Genomic DNA, 25,184 nt, shown 5'->3' with positions numbered 1-25,184 from the left:
CTTTTGATTTTTCTGAGGGTGAATCAGAATTAGTTTCTGGATTTAATATTGAATTTAGAAGTTTATCTTTTATTTTTATTTTTATATCTGAATATATAAGAATTATATTTATAGGGATACTATTATGTGAAATGTTTTTTGGTTTGATAATAAATAAATTTTATTTAAATATTTTTATTTTGATTTTTATATTTATAGTTATTTGATTACGTGGGTTTTTACCACGATTTCGTTATGATAAATTAATATATTTAGTTTGGAAATTAATTTTACCTTTGTCTTTATTTTTATTTGTCTTTAATTTTTCTATTAAATTATTTAACTTATATCATTAATTTAAGTATTAAGTTAATAGAATTAAATTCTATTTTTTATTTTCAAAATAAATATTTTAAATAAATTAATTAACTAAATTAATAATTTATCTCATAACTTTATGATATAAAAGTTAATGAAAAAGTAAGAAAAATAAATTGTTGTAAAAATTTGCCCTGTTGTAATAAATGGGTATTCAACTGGTTGTATCCCAATTCAGGTTAAAATAAAAAATGTTATAATAAATATTCAGAATAAAAATTTATTTAATGGGTAAAATTTATTTCTTAAAAAATTTTTATTGTTTAATATAGGTAAGATTAATAAAATTAAAATTGAAAGTATTAAAGCAATAACCCCTCCTAATTTATTAGGGATTGCTCGTAAAATTGAATAAGAAAATAAAAAATATCATTCTGGTTGAATGTGATTTGGTGTAATTATTGAATTTGCTATAATAAAATTATTGTGATCATTTAGTAGGTATGGAAAAATTAAAGCTAAAATAAAAAATATTCATATAAATATGATTAATCCAATTAAATCTTTAATTAGAAAATATGGAGAAAAAGTAATTTTATCAAAATTTCTATTAATTCCTAGTGGATTATTAGAACCTGTTAAATGAAGAAAGAATAAGTGAATAAAAGTAAATAAAATAATAATAAATGGTAAAATAAAATGGATTGAGAAAAATCGTGTTAATGTAGCATTATTAATTGAGAATCCCCCTCAAATTCAAATAACAATTGAATTTCCTAAATAAGGAATTGCTGATAATAAATTTGTGATTACTGTTGCCCCCCAAAATGATATTTGTCCTCATGGTAATACATAACCTACAAATGCTGTTATTATTGTTAATAATAATAAAATTACTCCAATAATTCATGTTATTTTAAAGTTGAAAGAATTTATATAGATACCTCGTCTAATATGAATATAAATTATAATAAAAAATATAGAAGCCCCATTTGCATGGAAAGATCGGATTAATCATCCAAAGTTAATATTTCGATTTATATTAATAATTCTTTGAAAAGCTAAATTAATATCTGTTTTATAATGGAAGGCTAAAAATAATCCTGTTAAAATTTGATTAATTAAACAAATTATTAATAAAGATCCAAAATTTCATATAAAACTAATTCTAGCTGGTGTAGGTAAATTTAATATTGGGGATAAAGTTTTTAGTATATTTTTTTTCATTAATTATTTTTTTGTCGAATTGGTCCTTTATTAATTTTTAGTATTCAAATAATTAAAATTAATATAAAAAAAAGGATTAAGATAATTAAATAAATTATTAAATTATTTGGTATTATGAATATATTTAATAAATTAAAATTATCTTCAAATATAAATTTATTTTCATAATTGAAATTTTCAAGATTGAGATTTAATTTTAAATAAAAGATTAACATTAAAATTAATGTTAATTTATAAATTATAATTTTATAATTTTTATTAATATTTAATTCATTAAAAGCAATTCTTGAAATATATAAAAAAATAATTATTAATCCTCCAATGTATAAGATAAATACTATAAATGAAATTCATGCTGTTTTAGTAATTATATTAATTATTAATGTTAAAGTTATAGTTTGAATTAAAATGATTAAGTTTGATCTAATTGGTGATTTTATTATAGTTAATAAAATTGCTATGGTTAAATTAGTTAATAAAATAAATTTTAAAATTCAGTATATATTTTAATTAAAATATTAATTTTGGAGATTAATGATAATATGTATATATTTATACTGATTTATTTTAAATAATTTTATAATTTTGATTTACAATATCAATGTTTTTTTTAAACTATTAAAATGATAAATTTATTTATTTTAGTATTAATATTTATATTATTTTCTGGAGTTTTATTTTATATTTTTAATTTTAATCATTTATTAATAATACTTTTAGGATTAGAATATTTATTATTAATTTTATCTTTATTATTTTTATTAAATTTAATAATATTTATTAAACAATATGTTTTATTATTAATTTTTTTTATTTTTTGTATTAGTGAAAGAGTTTTAGGTTTAACAATTTTGATTTTAATAGTTCGTATATATGGTAATGATTACTTAAAGTCATTAATAATTTTACAATGTTAATAATTTTAATATTAATTTTATTTAGTATGATTTTTTTTAGTCTTAATTTTAAAAGATGATGATTAGCCCAGAATTTTTTTTTTTTTTTTTTTTTTTTTTATATATTTCAAGATACCTATGTTTAATTATTTTTTAAATGTTAGTTATTTATTTGGTATAGATATATTTTCTTATTTGATATTTATATTAGGTGTTTGAATTATTAGATTAGTTTATATTTCTAGATTTAGTCTTAAGAATAATTATTTAAAGTATTTTAATTTTTTAATATTTATTTTTATTATTATTTTTTATTTTTGTTTTTTTAGAAATAATTTTATTTTATTTTATATTTTTTATGAAATTAATTTAATTCCTGTTATTATTTTAATTTATGGTTGAGGTTATCAATATGAGCGTTTTAAGGCTGGTTTTTATTTATTTATTTATATAATTTTTTTTTCTTTACCTTTTTTTTCTTGTTTATTGAGTTTAAATAATTTTAATTTTATATTTATATATTATTATGATTACTTATATAATTTAAATTTTTATTATTATTTATTTTTAATAATAATTTTTTTAGTTAAGATACCTTTATTTATATTTCATATTTGACTTCCAAAGGCTCATGTTGAGGCTCCTATTAGTGGTTCAATAATTTTAGCTGGGATTATATTAAAATTAGGTGGTTTTGGTATTTATCATGTTTTAATATTAGTTTTTAAAGTTAACTTAAAATTTAATTATTTATTTATTTCTTTATGTTTATTAGGTATATTGGTTTTAAGATTAGTTTGTTTTTTTCAGAGAGACTTAAAAATTTTGATTGCTTATTCTTCTGTTGTTCATATAGCTTTAGTAATTATTGGGTTTTTAACTTTAAATAATTGTGGTTATTTTGGTTCATTAATTTTAATATTTGGCCATGGTTTATGTTCTTCTGGTTTATTTTGTTTAAGAAATATTTGTTATTTACGTTTTAAAAGTCGAAGTTTATTTTTAAATAAGGGTTTAATTAATATTTATCCTGTTTTATCATTTTGGTGATTTTTATTATGTTCTTCAAATATATCTTTTCCCCCATCTTTAAATTTATTTGGTGAATTATTTTTATTAATTAGTTTAATAATTTGATTAGATTATTTTTATATATTATATTTTTTAATTATAATTTTAATATTTTTATATAGTTTATATTTATATTTATATACTCAATATGGTAAATTATTTTTTAATATAAATTATTTAGTTTATATTAATTTAAGAGAATATATATTATTATTTATGCATTGAGTTCCATTAAATTTAATTTTTTTAATTATAGAATTATTTTGTTATTTAAATAGTTTATTTAAAATATTAATTTGTGGAATTAAAGATTATATTTTTATATTTAAATAATTAAATTTAATTTTTTTTTTTTTTTTTTTTTTTTTTTATTTTATTTTATTTGTAGTTTTTTTTATTATAGGTTTATTAATGATTTATTTTGATAAATTTTATTTTATTGAATATATATTTTTTTTTTTTAATTCTTGTATAGTTTTATATGTTATTTTAATAGATTGAATATCTTTAATATTTATTTCTTTTGTTTTTTTAATTTCTTCTATAATTTTATTATATAGTATAGAATATATAAATTATGATTTTAATAAGAGTCGATTTTTAATATTAATAAATTTTTTTATTATATTTATATTTTTTTTGGTTATTAGTCCTAATTTGATTAGAATTTTATTAGGTTGGGATGGTTTAGGGATGGTTTCTTTTTGTTTAGTTGTTTTTTATCAAAATAAAAAATCTTATAGTTCAGGTTTAGTAACAGTTATTTTAAATCGTTTAGGTGATTTATTTATTATTATATCTATAATTTGAATATTAAATTTTGGTTCTTGAAATTTTATTTTAATTGATTATTATGTTAATTTAAATTATTTATTTTTTATTATATTGATAATTATAATAGCTTCTTTAACTAAGAGAGCTCAGATTCCTTTTTCTTCTTGACTTCCTTTAGCTATAGCAGCCCCTACTCCTGTTTCTTCATTAGTTCATTCTTCTACTTTAGTTACTGCTGGTATTTACTTAATAATTCGTTTTAATGAAATTTTTTTAAATTTTTCTTTTTTAAATTATTTAATAGTAATTTCTTGTTTGACAATATTAATAGCTGGTTTGAATGCAATTTTTGAATTTGATTTAAAGAAAATTATTGCTTTTTCTACTTTAAGACAAATAAGATTTATATTTATAATTTTATGTTTAGGTAAAATTGATATATGTTTTTTTTATTTATTAATACATGCTTTATTTAAATCTATAATATTTTTAAGAGCTGGGATTTTAATTTTAAATATAAATAATAATCAAGATATTCGTAAAATGGGTGGTTTAATTGATTATTTACCTTTTTGTGGTTTAATTTTTATATTTACTTTAATGTCTTTATGTGGTTTTCCTTTTTTTTGTAGTTTTTATTCAAAGGATTTAATTTTTGAATATTTTTTAATAATAAATTTAAATTTTTTTTTTTTTTTTTTTTTTTTATTTTCTTTTTTTTTAACTTTTTTTTATTCTATTCGTGTAATTTATTATTTAATAATAATAAATTTTTCTATATATAATTATATAATAATTGTTAAATTTGAAAGAAAAATTTTGATTATTAGAATAATATTTATTAGATTTATTATAATTTTTTTTGGTTCTTTTTTTATATGATTGATATTTTATAAGTTTGATTTAATTTTATTAGAATTTAAATTTAAAATTTTAAGAGTTTTAATTTTATTTTTTAGAATTTGATTTTTTTTTGAACTTAATAATTTTTTATTTTCTATAAGTTATTTTATTTCTTTATTTAATGTTTTTTTTTTTGGTATAATATGAAATTTATTATTTTTTAAGGTTAATTTTTTTTTAAATAATTTTCTTTATGTTGGTTTTTTTTCTTTAAAAGTTTTCGAGGTTGGTTGAATTGAATATAATTTAAATAGAGGTTTAATTTTTTTTTTTAAAAAATTAATTTTATTTAGTCAAAATATTTTTTTAAATAGTTATAAGGTTTATATTTTATTATTTTTTTTATGATTTTTAATTATTTTATTTTTTAATTATTAAATTTGAATAGCTTAATTATAGAGCATTATATTGAAGATATAAAGGTAAATTTAAATTTTTTAAATAATTTTAAAAATTTTATTTTTTAAAAAAAAAGTTTTATTTTGAAATAAAGACTAAATCTTAGTTAAGGTTATTTTTGTGTTTTTAAAAAAAGGTAAAATTTTGATTTAATTTTAATTTTTTTTTATGGTAAGGTAGCTACCTTTGCAAATTTTTAAAAATTTTATTTTTTAAAAAAAAAGTTTTATTTTGAAATAAAGACTAAATCTTAGTTAAGGTTATTTTTGTGTTTTTAAAAAAAGGTAAAATTTTGATTTAATTTTAATTTTTTTTTATGGTAAGGTAGCTACCTTTGCAAATTTTTAAAAATTTTATTTTTTAAAAAAAAAGTTTTATTTTGAAATAAAGACTAAATCTTAGTTAAGGTTATTTTTGTGTTTTTAAAAAAAGGTAAAATTTTGATTTAATTTTAATTTTTTTTTATGGTAAGGTAGCTACCTTTGCAAATTTTTAAAAATTTTATTTTTTAAAAAAAAAGTTTTATTTTGAAATAAAGACTAAATCTTAGTTAAGGTTATTTTTTTGTTTTTAAAAAAAGGTAAAATTTTGATTTAATTTTAATTTTTTTTTATGGTAAGGTAGCTATCTTTGCAAATTTTTAAAAATTTTATTTTTTAAAAAAAAAGTTTTATTTTGAAATAAAGACTAAATCTTAGTTAAGGTTATTTTTGTGTTTTTAAAAAAAGGTAAAATTTTGATTTAATTTTAATTTTTTTTTATGGTAAGGTAGCTACCTTTGCAAATTTTTAAAAATTTTATTTTTTAAAAAAAAAGTTTTATTTTGAAATAAAGACTAAATCTTAGTTAAGGTTATTTTTTTGTTTTTAAAAAAAGGTAAAATTTTGATTTAATTTTAATTTTTTTTTATGGTAAGGTAGCTACCTTTGCAAATTTTTAAAAATTTTATTTTTTAAAAAAAAAGTTTTATTTTGAAATAAAGACTAAATCTTAGTTAAGGTTATTTTTGTGTTTTTAAAAAAAGGTAAAATTTTGATTTAATTTTAATTTTTTTTTATGGTAAGGTAGCTACCTTTGCAAATTTTTAAAAATTTTATTTTTTAAAAAAAAAGTTTTATTTTGAAATAAAGACTAAATCTTAGTTAAGGTTATTTTTTTGTTTTTAAAAAAAGGTAAAATTTTGATTTAATTTTAATTTTTTTTTATGGTAAGGTAGCTATCTTTGCAAATTTTTAAAAATTTTATTTTTTAAAAAAAAAGTTTTATTTTGAAATAAAGACTAAATCTTAGTTAAGGTTATTTTTGTGTTTTTAAAAAAAGGTAAAATTTTGATTTAATTTTAATTTTTTTTTATGGTAAGGTAGCTACCTTTGCAAATTTTTAAAAATTTTATTTTTTAAAAAAAAAGTTTTATTTTGAAATAAAGACTAAATCTTAGTTAAGGTTATTTTTGTGTTTTTAAAAAAAGGTAAAATTTTGATTTAATTTTAATTTTTTTTTATGGTAAGGTAGCTACCTTTGCAAATTTTTAAAAATTTTATTTTTTAAAAAAAAAGTTTTATTTTGAAATAAAGACTAAATCTTAGTTAAGGTTATTTTTGTGTTTTTAAAAAAAGGTAAAATTTTGATTTAATTTTAATTTTTTTTTATGGTAAGGTAGCTACCTTTGCAAATTTTTAAAAATTTTATTTTTTAAAAAAAAAGTTTTATTTTGAAATAAAGACTAAATCTTAGTTAAGGTTATTTTTGTGTTTTTAAAAAAAGGTAAAATTTTGATTTAATTTTAATTTTTTTTTATGGTAAGGTAGCTACCTTTGCAAATTTTTAAAAATTTTATTTTTTAAAAAATTATTTATAAATAATATATTATTTTTATATTGAAAATATAATGTTTTATTTTAAACTAATAAATATTTAAAGATTAAACATTAATAATGCTTTAAAAGATAGTTAGCAGCTTCTTTTTTAAAAATCTTTTTAATTGGAATTTTTTTTTCAATATTATTATTAACAGTAATAAACCTCTATTTTGGTTTCAATTAAAAATAAGGATTAAAAAAATCTATTATTAAGTCGAAATTAATATGTAATTTATTACTTCTTATTTAAGATAAATTATAAAATAATTTTTAAAAGCAAATTAAATGTTATAAATTTTAACTATTATCCTTTAAATTTTTCAATTTAATGATCCAAATTTTCATTCATAAAAAATAGTAATAATTATAAATATAAAAAAAATAATAAACATTAAATTAAAGTAAATTATGTTTGAAATCTTAAAGTTTAAAATTATTGGTATAATAATTGAAATTTCGATATCAAAAATTAAAAAAATAATTGCAATTAAATAAAAATTTAATGAAAATGGGATTCGTGATTTATTAAATGGGTCAAAACCACATTCAAAGGGTGCTGACTTATTATAATTAAATTTTATTTTTATATTAATTATAATTATTAGTATAAAAAGAATTATTAAAATAATAAATATTACAATTATTGAAATTAAATTTAATATAATTATTTTATTTAAATTTTAAACTTTTTGATTGGAAATCAAATATACTAATTTATATTAATAAAATTAATTATTTCATCAATAAAAAGTTATATAAAGAAATAGTCAAATGATATCAATAAAATGTCAATATCAAGCTCCTAATTCAAATCTGATATGATGAATATGAGAAAAGTGAAGTTTAATTATTCGTATAAGATTGATAATTAAAAAAATTGTTCCGATAATTACATGTAAACCATGAAATCCTGTTGCTATATAAAAAGAAGAACCAAAAATTGAATCTGAGAATGTAAATGTAGCTTGTTTATATTCTAATATTTGAAGTATTAGAAAGTAGATACTTAAAATAATTGTTAAATTTATAAAAATGATAGTTTTTTTTTTAGAATTATTAAGTAAGTAAAGATGAGCTAAAGTAACAGTAAAACTTGATGTTAATAAAATAATTGTATTTAATAAAGGAATTAATAATGGATTGAAAAATATAATATTTTTTGGTGGTCAATTTAGTCCTAGTTCAATTGATGGTGCTAAAGAATTGTGTAGAAAATTTCAAAAAAAAGAAATAAATAAAAATATTTCAGAGATAATAAATAAGATTATTCTAAATTTGATTAAATTTATAATATAAAAATTATGATTACCTTGAAATGTTCTTTCTCGAATTACATCTCGTCATCATAAGATAGAAATACTAATAATTATTAGTAGATTAAATAATGATATTATATTTATTTTAAAATTTATAATTATAATATTAGAAATTATTAAATTAAATGTATTAAATGCTATTAAGATAGGTCATGGACTTAATCTTAAAATAAAATATGGTTGATTAATTTTTATCATTATTCACTAGAGTATAAAGATGAAAGAATTGAGAATACATAACTTTGAATTAAAGCTACGCATAATTCAAAAATTATTATAAATATTTGAATAAAAATAATAATAATTATAAGTGAATTAAAATTTAATAGAGTTATTAATAAATGTCCTGCAATTAAATTAGCTGTTAAACGAATAGAAAGAGATATTGGTCGAATAATAATTCTTATTGTTTCAATAATTGTTATTAATGGGGCTAGGTAAATTGGTGTATTTAAAGGAATCAAGTGTGCAATTATATTTTTAGTGTTTTTACAAGTTGACAAAATAATAAAAAATATTCAAAATGGAATAGCTAAAGTAACAGAAAATACTATATGACTTGATGATGAAAAAATATATGGGAATAAGCTAAAAAAATTATTAAGTAGAATAAATATAAAAAGTGAAATAAATAAAAATGCAGGAGATTTAGTTTTTTTTATTTTATAAAGTATTAGTATTTCATTGTTTAGTATATTAAATATTTTAAATAATAATCAGTTTATTCGATTTGGTAAGATTCATAAAAAGTTTGGTATAAATAAAATGATTAAAAGAGTTCTGATTCAATTTATTTCTAAATTAAAAATTGTTGTTGATGGGTCAAAAATATTAAATAAATTTGTTGTAATTTTTTATGTTATTTTTTTTAAAAAAATTAATTTTTAAGTTTTTAATAAAATTAAAATATAGTAAGTTTATGATTACATAAAATGTAGAAAAAAAAAATAAGAATAAAATTAATCAATTAATTGGTGCTATTTGAGGAATTAAGTGATATTAATAAATAATTTTAATTTGACAAATTAATGTTATGCTTTAACTAATCTCTTTCATTAGAAGTAATTGCTAATTTACTATATTTTGATTTAAGAGATCATTACTTTGCTTTTCAGTCATCTAATGAATTAAAAATTTTTAATTCAATAAATAAATTTATTTAAATTAATTGATTCAATTTGAATAGGTATAAATCTGTGATTAATACCACAAATTTCTGAGCATTGTCCAAAGTATATTCCTGGTCGATTTATAAAAAGATTAATTTGATTTATTCGTCCTGGGATTGCATCAATTTTAATAGCTAAACTTGGAATTGTTCATGAATGAATTACATCGTCTGACGAAATTAAGAGTCGAATATTAAATTTAAATGGGATAATAGTTTTATTATCTACTTCAATTAATCGAAAATTTTCTTTATTTAATTCATTTATTATATAAGATTCAAATTCAATATTTGAAAAATCTGAATATTCATATGATCAGAATCATTGATGACCAAAAATTTTAATTGTTAAAATTGGGCATTTAATTTCATCTATTAAGTATAGTAGGTGAAGTGAAGGTATAGCAATAAAAATTAAAATAATTGGTGGAGTTGTAGTTCAGATAAATTCAATTATTTGATTTTCAGAGATTTTAATATTAATAAATTTATTTTTTATAATAAAAATTATTATATAAGTAATTGTTGTTATAATTATAATAATAATGAAAATTGTATGATCGTGAAAAAAAATTAATTGTTCTATTAGTGGTGAATTACTATTTTGAAATCTTAGTTTTATTCAAGTTATAATTTCTAAAAAAAGATTATTCTTTATAAATGAATTTTAAGTTCATTGCATATAGTTTCTGCCATATTAGAAATTAATAATTAGAGGTAATTCTGAATATGAATGTTCTAAGGGTGGTAAATTATGAATTCATTCAATAGAATTTCTTAAATTTAATTTAAAAATAGTTGTTTTTTTTAAAAAAATTCTATTTCAAATACAATAAATTAAAATAATAATTCTAAATGTTGAAATTATTGAACCAATTGATGAAATTATATTTCATAGTAAAAAATTATTTGGGTAATCTGTGTATCGTCGAGGTATACCATTTAAACCTAAAAAATGTTGGGGGAAGAAAGTTATATTTACCCCAATAAATATTAAAATGAATTGAATTTTTAAAATAAAATTATTTATTGAAAATCCAGTGAAAATTGGGAATCAATGAATTAAACTAGCAATAATAGCAAATACAATTCCTATTGATAATACATAGTGGAAATGAGCTACTACATAGTAAGTATCGTGAAGAATGATATCAATAGATGAATTAGCAAGAATTACTCCTGTCAATCCTCCAATTGTGAATAAAAAAATAAAACCTAAAGATCAAATTGTGGAAGGTGAAAAATTAATTTTAGATCCATAAATAGTAGCTAATCATCTAAAAATTTTAATTCCTGTTGGAATTGCAATAATTATAGTTGCTGATGTAAAATATGCTCGTGTATCAACGTCTATTCCAATTGTAAATATATGATGTGCTCATACAATAAATCCTAATAATCCAATAGTTAGTATAGCATAGATTATACTAATATTACCGAATGTTTCGTTTTTATTACTTTCTTGACTAATAATATGTGAAATTAATCCAAATCCGGGTAAAATTAAAATATATACTTCTGGATGTCCAAAAAATCAGAATAAATGTTGATAAAGAATTGGATCTCCTCCTCCTGCAGGGTCAAAGAATGATGTATTTAAATTACGATCAGTAAGAAGTATAGTAATTGCACCAGCTAAAACAGGTAAGGATAAAATTAATAATATAGCTGTAATTAAAATTGATCAAGGGAATAATGGAATTTGATTTAATTTTATATTATTAGGTATTATATTTAAAATTGTACAAATAAAATTAATTGCTCCTAAAATTGATGAGATTCCTGCTAAATGTAGAGAAAAAATTGTTAAATCAACTGAAATATTATTATGAGCAATATTATTAGATAAAGGGGGATAAATTGTTCATCCTGTTCCTGTTCCGTTATTAATTATAAAACTACAAATTATTATTATTAATGAAGGAGGTAATAATCAAAATCTAATATTATTTAATCGTGGGAATGATATATCAGGGCATCCTATTATTATAGGAATTAATCAATTTCCAAAACCACCAATAACAATTGGTATAGTTATAAAAAAAAATTATAATAAAAGCGTGAATTGTAACAATTACATTATATAATTGATTATTATTAATAATTGAATTAATTTGACTTAGTTCTAGTCGAATTAAGATTCTAAGGGATGAACCAATTATACCTGATCAAATACCAAATAAAAAATATAAAGTTCCAATATCTTTATGATTAGTTGAAAAGATTCATTTTATAGATAAAATGGCTGATAATAGGTTATAAATTGTAAATTTATATATAGATTTAAAAAATCTTTTTATCAATAACTTTATATTCAAATTCTATGATATTAAATTGCAAATTTAAAGGTATTAATTATTTTAATTAAGGTTTAAAAAAAAATATTTTTAATTTTGAAGATTAATAGTTTAATTTAACTTAAAACCTTAATAAATAAATAAATAACTAAAAAATAATCTAAAGAAGTTAATAAATATTAATAAGTTGTAATTATTTTTTTTTAATTGAAGATATCATTTATTGAATAAGTTAAAATTAAATAATATGAAATAAGTTATTTTAATATAAAAATATAAATTTAAAATTGTTAATATAATTAATATTATTATAATTAAATATAAATTATTATAAATTAAGTTTTTGATTAATATTCATTTTATTAAAAACCCAATTATAGGTGGTAATCCTATAATTGAAAAAATTAATATTATTAAATTTAGTTTAAAGAAAAAATTTAAATTAAAAAATTTTATTTGATTAATATAATTAATATTATAATTATTTAAAATTTTAATAATTAAAAAATTTAAAATTGAGTAAATTAAAAAATAATTGATTCATAATTTATTATTTATTAAAATTGCAAATAGTATTCATGTTGAATTATTGATTGAAGATATTGCTAAGATTTTACGTATAGAATTTTGATTTATTCCAAAAATTGAGTTTATTGAAATTAAAATAATTAAGAAAATTAAATTTTTATCAATATTTAGATATGAAATTAAAACAAATGGGGAAATTTTTTGTCAAGTTATTATTAATAGGCATGAAAATCAATTTAATCCTTCTATTATTGAAGGTAATCATAAGTGAAAAGGTATTAATCTTAATTTTATTAATAGTGGTAAAATAATTAAAATATTACTATTATTTATAAAAAAAAAATTTTTATTAATTAAGAAAATTAATAATAAAATTGAAGCAAAAGCTTGAATTAAGAAATATTTTATTGTAGCTTCAATAGAGTAAATTGATGATTTAAAATTTAAAATAGGAATAATTGAGAATAAGTTTAATTCTAACCCTATTCATATTGAAAGTCAATTAGATGCTGAAATTGATATTAAAGTTCTAAATATTAATATAATTAAAAATATTATTTTTGTTAAATTTAAATTTATCAGAAAAAAGAATATTATTCTATATTTGAAGTATGAATCCAAAAGCTTAATTTAGCTTATTTTTCTAATTTACTTATACTTAAGTGTTTATGCATATAAATTTTTGAAATTTATGGATTAGTTTAATTCTTAAAGTATAATAAAAGTATATATAATACATGATTTACTCTATCAAAGTAACCCTTTTTCAGGCATTTTATTTTTAAAATATTATTTAATAAAAAAATGTTTATTGGTTTATAAATGTATTAGAAAAAATATCAGAAAATTTTTTAAAAAAAAATATTTTAATGAGGCATGACGTTTCTATTTATCTGAAAAGGGGGGCTATGCCCCTCCAAAAAAAAAAAGAAGGAAGAAGAGTATATAGAGGATTTATAAATATGTATAGTAGTATACATATATAGACTTCATATGTATATAGTATATATATATAATATAAATATACATCTATATAGCTTATATATTTATATATATATATATACTATATATATAAATCCTTATATGATGTTAATAATCTATACATTTAATATATATATATATATATTAATATATAAATCCTTATATGAATATATATAGATATTTATTGTATATATATATATAAGAGGTAAAGAAGAAAAGTATTAGTTATTTTATATTAATAATATTAATTTGATTAAAATAATTAATTTAAGTAATTATATTTAAAAACAGAAACTAATAAATTGTATTAAAATTTAGATTTAAAATTTAAATAGTATTATAATTAAAAAATATTAGAATTAAAGTTAAAATAATTAATTTAAGTAATTATATTTAAAAAACAGAAACTAATAAATTGTATTAAAATTTAGATTTAAAATTTAAATAGTATTATAATTAAAAAATATTAGAATTAAAGTTAAAATAATTCAGTTAATTATTTAAATTTTGATTTAATTTATTTATTTAAAATTTATAATATTATAAAACCGTATTATTTTAATTTTACTAATAATTATAATTTATTTTGTTATAAAATTTTATTTAATTAAAAAGATACATGAAATTTTTTGATTGTTAATAATTTCTTAAAGGATTTTAATTATTCTCAGTATTAAGTATTAAATATTAAAGAAATTTAGATTTAATTATTAATTTAAGTATAAACTAAATATGTGCCAGCAGTTGCGGTTAAACATAATATACAAATAAAATAGTTTGGTTATTAGTATTAAATATAATTTATAATTTAATTTTTTTTTAAAAAGTAAAATTTAATTAAATATTATTATTATAATTATTTTATTCTATTAAATTTTATTTAAAACTAGGATTAGATACCCTATTATAAAAATTTAAATTAATTTACTAAAAAATTAATAGTTATGTTCTTTAAATTTAAAAAATTTGGCGGTATTTTAGTCTTATTAGAGGAACCTGTTTATTAATTGATAATCCACGATTAATTTTACTTATTTAATTAATTCATATATCGCTGTCATGAATATATTAAAAAATTTATTTTCTTTATTTATTATTATAATTTATGTTAAGTCAAGATGTGGTTTATAAATAAGAATATAATGGGTTACATTAAATTTTATTTTTGGATTTTAAATGAAAATTAAAATGAAATTGGATTTAATAGTAAATTTATTTATTTTGTTAATATGAAGAAAGATCTAAAATATGTACATATTGCCCGTCATTCTTATTAAAAATAAGACAAGTCGTAACAAAGTAAATGTACTGGAAAGTGTATTTAGAAAGATTAAATAAATATCTAAATTTAAGTATATCATTTACAATGATAAGATGTTGTTAAACTTTATTTAAATTTATTTTATTAATATAATAATTTTTATTTGATTTTTTTATAAAAATAATTTATTTATTTAAGGTTTTAGTATTTATTAAAAATTAATTTATAGATTTATAGTTTAATAGTATTGTGAAAGAAATAATTAAATTTATAAAAGAATTAATTTAGTACCTTTTGTATCAGGGTTGATTAAAATTTTTAATTTTTTTTTAAATTCTCAAAATTTATAGAGTTAATTTTATTATTAATTTATTGTGTTATAAATATTTATAAAATAATATTAGTTTTGAAATTTAATTCGTTATATTATATTTAGTTATTTAAGATTTAAATTTAATTTAAAATTTTAAAAGTTATTTTGATTTTGTTGATTAATATTTTAAATTTAAATTATTTTAGGGATAAGCTTGAAATTTTTATATAATAATTTATTTATTTTAATAATTTATAGGAATAGAAATTTTTATTTAAGTTTGTAAAAATTTATTATTTATTTATTTTTAATTTATTATAAATTATTTATTATTAATATTAAATTTTATTAATGAATATTTAATTAATAGTAATAATGATTAAATTAGTATAATTTACATTTATAAATTATGAATTCGGCAAAAATTATTTTCATCTGTTTAACAAAAACATTGTATTAAGTTTAATTTAATATAGGATCTGCTCAATGATTTATTAAATAGCTGCAGTATTTTGACTGTGCAAAGGTAGCATAATAATTAGTCTTTTAATTGAGGACTTGTATGAAAGATTTGATGAGAAATAAACTTTATTATTTATATAATTAAAATTTTATTTTTAAGTAAAAAAGCTTAAATTATTTAAAGGGACGATAAGACCCTATAAAACTTTATAAATTTTAATTTTAATTTTTTTGGTTTTATAAATATTTTATTTTTATAATTTATTTTATTGGGGTGATAAAAAAAATTAATAAACTTTTTTTAAAATTTAACATTATTTAATGAATTTTTGAATTAAAATTTTTAATTAAAGGAAAAAGTTACTTTAGGGATAACAGCGTAATTAATTTTTTAAGTCCAAATTTAAAAATTAGTTTGCGACCTCGATGTTGAATTAAGATTAATCTTAGGTGCAAAATTTTAAGTATTAGGTCTGTTCGACCTTTAAATTCTTACATGATTTGAGTTCAAACCGGTGTAAGCCAGGTTGGTTTCTATCTTTTAAAAATTAATTTGTTTTAGTACGAAAGGATTAAATAATTAAATTAAATTTTTATTAAATGAATAAAAATAATTTAACTATTTTGGCAGATAATTGTGTTAAATTTAGAATTTAATTATATAATTTTTATTATAGATAGTAATTTTTATATTTGTTATAATTATTAATTTTTTGATTTTATTTTTAATAGTTTTTATAAGAGTTGCTTTTTTTACTTTATTAGAGCGTAAAGTTTTAGGTTATATTCAATTACGTAAAGGTCCGAATAAGTTTTTGATTAAAGGTATTTTTCAACCTATAGGTGATGGGTTAAAATTATTTTTTAAAGAAGTTAATTATCCGAGTAATATAAATTTTTTTATTTTTATAATTTCTCCTTTATTGGGTTTATTAATTTCAATTTTTTTTTGATTTATTTATCCTTATATTGGTATGAACTATATTATAGGATTTGGTTTAATTTATATATTTTGTTGTTCAAGTTTAATAGTTTATATTTTTTTAATAATTAGATGATCTTCGAATTCTAATTATTCAGTTTTAGGTATAATTCGGTTTATTTCTCAAATGATTTCATATGAAGTTAGAATAATAATTATTATTATAAATTTAATATTTTTAATTAATAGTTTTAATTTAAATGATTTTTATATCTATCAAATTAATTTAAAATTTTTTTTTTTTCTTTTTTTTTTGTTTATTTTATTATTAATTAGATTTTTAGCTGAAATAAATCGTTCTCCTTTTGATTTTTCTGAGGGTGAATCAGAATTAGTTTCTGGATTTAATATTGAATTTAGAAGTTTATCTTTTATTTTTATTTTTATATCTGAATATATAAGAATTATATTTATAGGGATACTATTATGTGAAATGTTTTTTGGTTTGATAATAAATAAATTTTATTTAAATATTTTTATTTTGATTTTTATATTTATAGTTATTTGATTACGTGGGTTTTTACCACGATTTCGTTATGATAAATTAATATATTTAGTTTGGAAATTAATTTTACCTTTGTCTTTATTTTTATTTGTCTTTAATTTTTCTATTAAATTATTTAACTTATATCATTAATTTAAGTATTAAGTTAATAGAATTAAATTCTATTTTTTATTTTCAAAATAAATATTTTAAATAAATTAATTAACTAAATTAATAATTTATCTCATAACTTTATGATATAAAAGTTAATGAAAAAGTAAGAAAAATAAATTGTTGTAAAAATTTGCCCTGTTGTAATAAATGGGTATTCAACTGGTTGTATCCCAATTCAGGTTAAAATAAAAAATGTTATAATAAATATTCAGAATAAAAATTTATTTAATGGGTAAAATTTATTTCTTAAAAAATTTTTATTGTTTAATATAGGTAAGATTAATAAAATTAAAATTGAAAGTATTAAAGCAATAACCCCTCCTAATTTATTAGGGATTGCTCGTAAAATTGAATAAGAAAATAAAAAATATCATTCTGGTTGAATGTGATTTGGTGTAATTATTGAATTTGCTATAATAAAATTATTGTGATCATTTAGTAGGTATGGAAAAATTAAAGCTAAAATAAAAAATATTCATATAAATATGATTAATCCAATTAAATCTTTAATTAGAAAATATGGAGAAAAAGTAATTTTATCAAAATTTCTATTAATTCCTAGTGGATTATTAGAACCTGTTAAATGAAGAAAGAATAAGTGAATAAAAGTAAATAAAATAATAATAAATGGTAAAATAAAATGGATTGAGAAAAATCGTGTTAATGTAGCATTATTAATTGAGAATCCCCCTCAAATTCAAATAACAATTGAATTTCCTAAATAAGGAATTGCTGATAATAAATTTGTGATTACTGTTGCCCCCCAAAATGATATTTGTCCTCATGGTAATACATAACCTACAAATGCTGTTATTATTGTTAATAATAATAAAATTACTCCAATAATTCATGTTATTTTAAAGTTGAAAGAATTTATATAGATACCTCGTCTAATATGAATATAAATTATAATAAAAAATATAGAAGCCCCATTTGCATGGAAAGATCGGATTAATCATCCAAAGTTAATATTTCGATTTATATTAATAATTCTTTGAAAAGCTAAATTAATATCTGTTTTATAATGGAAGGCTAAAAATAATCCTGTTAAAATTTGATTAATTAAACAAATTATTAATAAAGATCCAAAATTTCATATAAAACTAATTCTAGCTGGTGTAGGTAAATTTAATATTGGGGATAAAGTTTTTAGTATATTTTTTTTCATTAATTATTTTTTTGTCGAATTGGTCCTTTATTAATTTTTAGTATTCAAATAATTAAAATTAATATAAAAAAAAGGATTAAGATAATTAAATAAATTATTAAATTATTTGGTATTATGAATATATTTAATAAATTAAAATTATCTTCAAATATAAATTTATTTTCATAATTGAAATTTTCAAGATTGAGATTTAATTTTAAATAAAAGATTAACATTAAAATTAATGTTAATTTATAAATTATAATTTTATAATTTTTATTAATATTTAATTCATTAAAAGCAATTCTTGAAATATATAAAAAAATAATTATTAATCCTCCAATGTATAAGATAAATACTATAAATGAAATTCATGCTGTTTTAGTAATTATATTAATTATTAATGTTAAAGTTATAGTTTGAATTAAAATGATTAAGTTTGATCTAATTGGTGATTTTATTATAGTTAATAAAATTGCTATGGTTAAATTAGTTAATAAAATAAATTTTAAAATTCAGTATATATTTTAATTAAAATATTAATTTTGGAGATTAATGATAATATGTATATATTTATACTGATTTATTTTAAATAATTTTATAATTTTGATTTACAATATCAATGTTTTTTTTAAACTATTAAAATGATAAATTTATTTATTTTAGTATTAATATTTATATTATTTTCTGGAGTTTTATTTTATATTTTTAATTTTAATCATTTATTAATAATACTTTTAGGATTAGAATATTTATTATTAATTTTATCTTTATTATTTTTATTAAATTTAATAATATTTATTAAACAATATGTTTTATTATTAATTTTTTTTATTTTTTGTATTAGTGAAAGAGTTTTAGGTTTAACAATTTTGATTTTAATAGTTCGTATATATGGTAATGATTACTTAAAGTCATTAATAATTTTACAATGTTAATAATTTTAATATTAATTTTATTTAGTATGATTTTTTTTAGTCTTAATTTTAAAAGATGATGATTAGCCCAGAATTTTTTTTTTTTTTTTTTTTTTTTTATATATTTCAAGATACCTATGTTTAATTATTTTTTAAATGTTAGTTATTTATTTGGTATAGATATATTTTCTTATTTGATATTTATATTAGGTGTTTGAATTATTAGATTAGTTTATATTTCTAGATTTAGTCTTAAGAATAATTATTTAAAGTATTTTAATTTTTTAATATTTATTTTTATTATTATTTTTTATTTTTGTTTTTTTAGAAATAATTTTATTTTATTTTATATTTTTTTATGAAATTAATTTAATTCCTGTTATTATTTTAATTTATGGTTGAGGTTATCAATATGAGCGTTTTAAGGCTGGTTTTTATTTATTTATTTATATAATTTTTTTTTCTTTACCTTTTTTTTCTTGTTTATTGAGTTTAAATAATTTTAATTTTATATTTATATATTATTATGATTACTTATATAATTTAAATTTTTATTATTATTTATTTTTAATAATAATTTTTTTAGTTAAGATACCTTTATTTATATTTCATATTTGACTTCCAAAGGCTCATGTTGAGGCTCCTATTAGTGGTTCAATAATTTTAGCTGGGATTATATTAAAATTAGGTGGTTTTGGTATTTATCATGTTTTAATATTAGTTTTTAAAGTTAACTTAAAATTTAATTATTTATTTATTTCTTTATGTTTATTAGGTATATTGGTTTTAAGATTAGTTTGTTTTTTTCAGAGAGACTTAAAAATTTTGATTGCTTATTCTTCTGTTGTTCATATAGCTTTAGTAATTATTGGGTTTTTAACTTTAAATAATTGTGGTTATTTTGGTTCATTAATTTTAATATTTGGCCATGGTTTATGTTCTTCTGGTTTATTTTGTTTAAGAAATATTTGTTATTTACGTTTTAAAAGTCGAAGTTTATTTTTAAATAAGGGTTTATAATATTTATCCTGTTTTATCATTTTGGTGATTTTTATTATGTTCTTCAAATATATCTTTTCCCCCATCTTTAAATTTATTTGGTGAATTATTTTTATTAATTAGTTTAATAATTTGATTAGATTATTTTTATATATTATATTTTTTAATTATAATTTTAATATTTTTATATAGTTTATATTTTATATTTATATACTCAATATGGTAAATTATTTTTTAATATAAATTATTTAGTTTATATTAATTTAAGAGAATATATATTATTATTTATGCATTGAGTTCCATTAAATTTAATTTTTTTAATTATAGAATTATTTTGTTATTTAAATAGTTTATTTAAAATATTAATTTGTGGAATTAAAGATTATATTTTTATATTTAAATAATTAAATTTAATTTTTTTTTTTTTTTTTTTTTTTTTTATTTTATTTTATTTGTAGTTTTTTTTATTATAGGTTTATTAATGATTTATTTTGATAAATTTTATTTTATTGAATATATATTTTTTTTTTTTAATTCTTGTATAGTTTTATATGTTATTTTAATAGATTGAATATCTTTAATATTTATTTCTTTTGTTTTTTTAATTTCTTCTATAATTTTATTATATAGTATAGAATATATAAATTATGATTTTAATAAGAGTCGATTTTTAATATTAATAAATTTTTTTATTATATTTATATTTTTTTTGGTTATTAGTCCTAATTTGATTAGAATTTTATTAGGTTGGGATGGTTTAGGGATGGTTTCTTTTTGTTTAGTTGTTTTTTATCAAAATAAAAAATCTTATAGTTCAGGTTTAGTAACAGTTATTTTAAATCGTTTAGGTGATTTATTTATTATTATATCTATAATTTGAATATTAAATTTTGGTTCTTGAAATTTTATTTTAATTGATTATTATGTTAATTTAAATTATTTATTTTTTTATTATATTGATAATTATAATAGCTTCTTTAACTAAGAGAGCTCAGATTCCTTTTTCTTCTTGACTTCCTTTAGCTATAGCAGCCCTACTCCTGTTTCTTCATTAGTTCATTCTTCTACTTTAGTTACTGCTGGTATTTACTTAATAATTCGTTTAATGAAATTTTTTTAAATTTTTCTTTTTTAAATTATTTAATAGTAATTTCTTGTTTGACAATATTAATAGCTGGTTTGAATGCAATTTTTGAATTTGATTTAAAGAAAATTATTGCTTTTTCTACTTTAAGACAAATAAGATTTATATTTATAATTTTATGTTTAGGTAAAATTGATATATGTTTTTTTTATTTATTAATACATGCTTTATTTAAATCTATAATATTTTTAAGAGCTGGGATTTTAATTTTAAATATAAATAATAATCAAGATATTCGTAAAATGGGTGGTTTAATTGATTATTTACCTTTTTGTGGTTTAATTTTTATATTTACTTTAATGTCTTTATGTGGTTTTCCTTTTTTTTGTAGTTTTTATTCAAAGGATTTAATTTTGAATATTTTTTAATAATAAATTTAAATTTTTTTTTTTTTTTTTTTTTTTATTTTCTTTTTTTTTAACTTTTTTTTTATTCTATTCGTGTAATTTATTATTTAATAATAATAAATTTTTTCTATATATAATTATATAATAATTGTTAAATTTGAAAGAAAAATTTTGATTATTAGAATAATATTTATTAGATTTATTATAATTTTTTTTGGTTCTTTTTTTATATGATTGATATTTTTATAAGTTTGATTTAATTTTATTAGAATTTAAATTTAAAATTTTAAGAGTTTTAATTTTATTTTTTAGAATTTGATTTTTTTTTGAACTTAATAATTTTTTATTTTCTATAAGTTATTTTATTTCTTTATTTAATGTTTTTTTTTTTGGTATAATATGAAATTTATTATTTTTAAGGTTAATTTTTTTTTAAATAATTTTCTTATGTTGGTTTTTTTTCTTTAAAAGTTTTTCGAGGTTGGTTGAATTGAATATAATTTAAATAGAGGTTTAATTTTTTTTTTTAAAAAATTAATTTTATTAGTCAAAATATTTTTTTAAATAGTTATAAGGTTTATATTTTATTATTTTTTTTATGATTTTTAATTATTTTATTTTTTAATTATTAAATTTGAATAGCTTAATTATAGAGCATTATATTGAAGATATAAAGGTAAATTTAAATTTTTTAAATAATTTTAAAAATTTTATTTTTTAAAAAAAAAGTTTTATTTTGAAATAAAGACTAAATCTTAGTTAAGGTTATTTTTGTGTTTTTAAAAAAAAGGTAAAATTTTTGATTTAATTTTAATTTTTTTTTATGGTAAGGTAGCTACCTTTGCAAATTTTTAAAAATTTTATTTTTTAAAAAAAAGTTTTATTTTGAAATAAAGACTAAATCTTAGTTAAGGTTATTTTTGTGTTTTTAAAAAAAGGTAAAATTTTGATTTAATTTTAATTTTTTTTTATGGTAAGGTAGCTACCTTTGCAAATTTTTAAAAATTTTATTTTTTAAAAAAAAAGTTTTATTTTGAAATAAAGACTAAATCTTAGTTAAGGTTATTTTTGTGTTTTTAAAAAAAGGTAAAATTTTGATTTAATTTTAATTTTTTTTTATGGTAAGGTAGCTACCTTTGCAAATTTTTAAAATTTTATTTTTTAAAAAAAAAGTTTTATTTTGAAATAAAGACTAAATCTTAGTTAAGGTTATTTTTTTGTTTTTAAAAAAAGGTAAAATTTTGATTTAATTTTAATTTTTTTTTATGGTAAGGTAGCTATCTTTGCAAATTTTTAAAAATTTTATTTTTTAAAAAAAAAGTTTTATTTTGAAATAAAGACTAAATCTTAGTTAAGGTTATTTTTGTGTTTTTAAAAAAAGGTAAAATTTTGATTTAATTTTAATTTTTTTTTATGGTAAGGTAGCTACCTTTGCAAATTTTTAAAAATTTTATTTTTTAAAAAAAAAGTTTTATTTTGAAATAAAGACTAAATCTTAGTTAAGGTTATTTTTGTGTTTTTAAAAAAAGGTAAAATTTTGATTTAATTTTAATTTTTTTTTATGGTAAGGTAGCTACCTTTGCAAATTTTTAAAAATTTTATTTTTTAAAAAAAAGTTTTATTTTGAAATAAAGACTAAATCTTAGTTAAGGTTATTTTTGTGTTTTTAAAAAAAGGTAAAATTTTGATTTAATTTTAATTTTTTTTTATGGTAAGGTAGCTACCTTTGCAAATTTTTAAAAATTTTATTTTTTAAAAAAAAAGTTTTATTTTGAAATAAAGACTAAATCTTAGTTAAGGTTATTTTTTTGTTTTTAAAAAAAGGTAAAATTTTGATTTAATTTTAATTTTTTTTTATGGTAAGGTAGCTATCTTTGCAAATTTTTAAAAATTTTATTTTTTAAAAAAAAAGTTTTATTTTGAAATAAAGACTAAATCTTAGTTAAGGTTATTTTGTGTTTTTAAAAAAAAGGTAAAATTTTGATTTAATTTTAATTTTTTTTTATGGTAAGGTAGCTACCTTTGCAAATTTTTAAAAATTTTATTTTTTAAAAAAAAAGTTTTATTTTGAAATAAAGACTAAATCTTAGTTAAGGTTATTTTTGTGTTTTTAAAAAAAGGTAAAATTTTGATTTAATTTTAATTTTTTTTTATGGTAAGGTAGCTACCTTTGCAAATTTTTAAAATAAAAATTTTATTTTTTAAAAAAAAAGTTTTATTTTGAAATAAAGACTAAATCTTAGTTAAGGTTATTTTTGTGTTTTTAAAAAAAGGTAAAATTTTGATTTAATTTTAATTTTTTTTTATGGTAAGGTAGCTACCTTTGCAAATTTTTAAAAATTTTATTTTTTAAAAAAAAAGTTTTATTTTGAAATAAAGACTAAATCTTAGTTAAGGTTATTTTTGTGTTTTTAAAAAAAGGTAAAATTTTGATTTAATTTTAATTTTTTTTTATGGTAAGGTAGCTACCTTTGCAAATTTTTAAAATTTTATTTTTAAAAAATTATTTATAAATAATATATTATTTTTATATTGAAAATATAATGTTTTATTTTAAACTAAATAAATATTTAAAGATTAAACATTAATAATGCTTTAAAAGATAGTTAGCAGCTTCTTTTTTAAAAATCTTTTTAATTGGAATTTTTTTTTCAATATTATTATTAACAGTAATAAACCTCTATTTTGGTTTCAATTAAAAATAAGGATTAAAAAATCTATTATTAAGTCGAAATTAATATGTAATTTATTACTTCTTATTTAAGATTAAATTATAAAATAATTTTTAAAAGCAAATTAAATGTTATAAATTTTAACTATTATCCTTTAAATTTTTCAATTTAATGATCCAAATTTTCATTCATAAAAAATAGTAATAATTATAAATATAAAAAAAATAATAAACATTAAATTAAAGTAAATTATGTTTGAAATCTTAAAGTTTAAATTATTGGTATAATAATTGAAATTTCGATATCAAAATAAAAAAATAATTGCAATTAAATAAAAATTTAATGAAAATGGGATTCGTGATTTATTAAATGGGTCAAAACCACATTCAAAGGGTGCTGACTTATTATAATTAAATTTTATTTTTATATTAATTATAATTATTAGTATAAAAGAATTATTAAAATAATAAATATTACAATTATTGAAATTAATTTAATATAATTATTTTTATTTAAATTTTAAACTTTTTGATTGGAAATCAAATATACTAATTTATATTAATAAA

General features: G+C 16.0%; 4 pseudogenes across 3 annotated transcripts; all 4 read right to left on the bottom strand.

The window, feature by feature from the left end:
- Positions 1-409: 409 nt before the first annotated feature.
- On the bottom strand, positions 410-1,984 carry LOC132931532 (cytochrome b-like; annotated as a pseudogene). The gene has a single exon (XR_009662708.1). The product of XR_009662708.1 is annotated as a cytochrome b-like (transcript).
- Positions 1,985-7,736: 5,752 nt separating this feature from the next.
- LOC132931536 (cytochrome c oxidase subunit 3-like) lies at positions 7,737-9,748 on the bottom strand (annotated as a pseudogene). The gene has a single exon (XR_009662711.1). The product of XR_009662711.1 is annotated as a cytochrome c oxidase subunit 3-like (transcript).
- Positions 9,749-9,867: 119 nt separating this feature from the next.
- Positions 9,868-10,550, bottom strand: LOC132931537 (cytochrome c oxidase subunit 2-like; annotated as a pseudogene).
- Positions 10,551-17,445: 6,895 nt separating this feature from the next.
- Positions 17,446-18,575, bottom strand: LOC132931535 (cytochrome b-like; annotated as a pseudogene). The gene has a single exon (XR_009662710.1). The product of XR_009662710.1 is annotated as a cytochrome b-like (transcript).
- Positions 18,576-25,184: the final 6,609 nt, after the last annotated feature.

Source organism: Rhopalosiphum padi, unplaced genomic scaffold, assembly GCF_020882245.1.
Source record: "Rhopalosiphum padi isolate XX-2018 unplaced genomic scaffold, ASM2088224v1 scaffold2, whole genome shotgun sequence".
Classification (NCBI taxonomy): Eukaryota; Metazoa; Arthropoda; class Insecta; order Hemiptera; family Aphididae; genus Rhopalosiphum; species Rhopalosiphum padi.
This window is presented reverse-complemented; position numbering and strand designations above follow the sequence as displayed.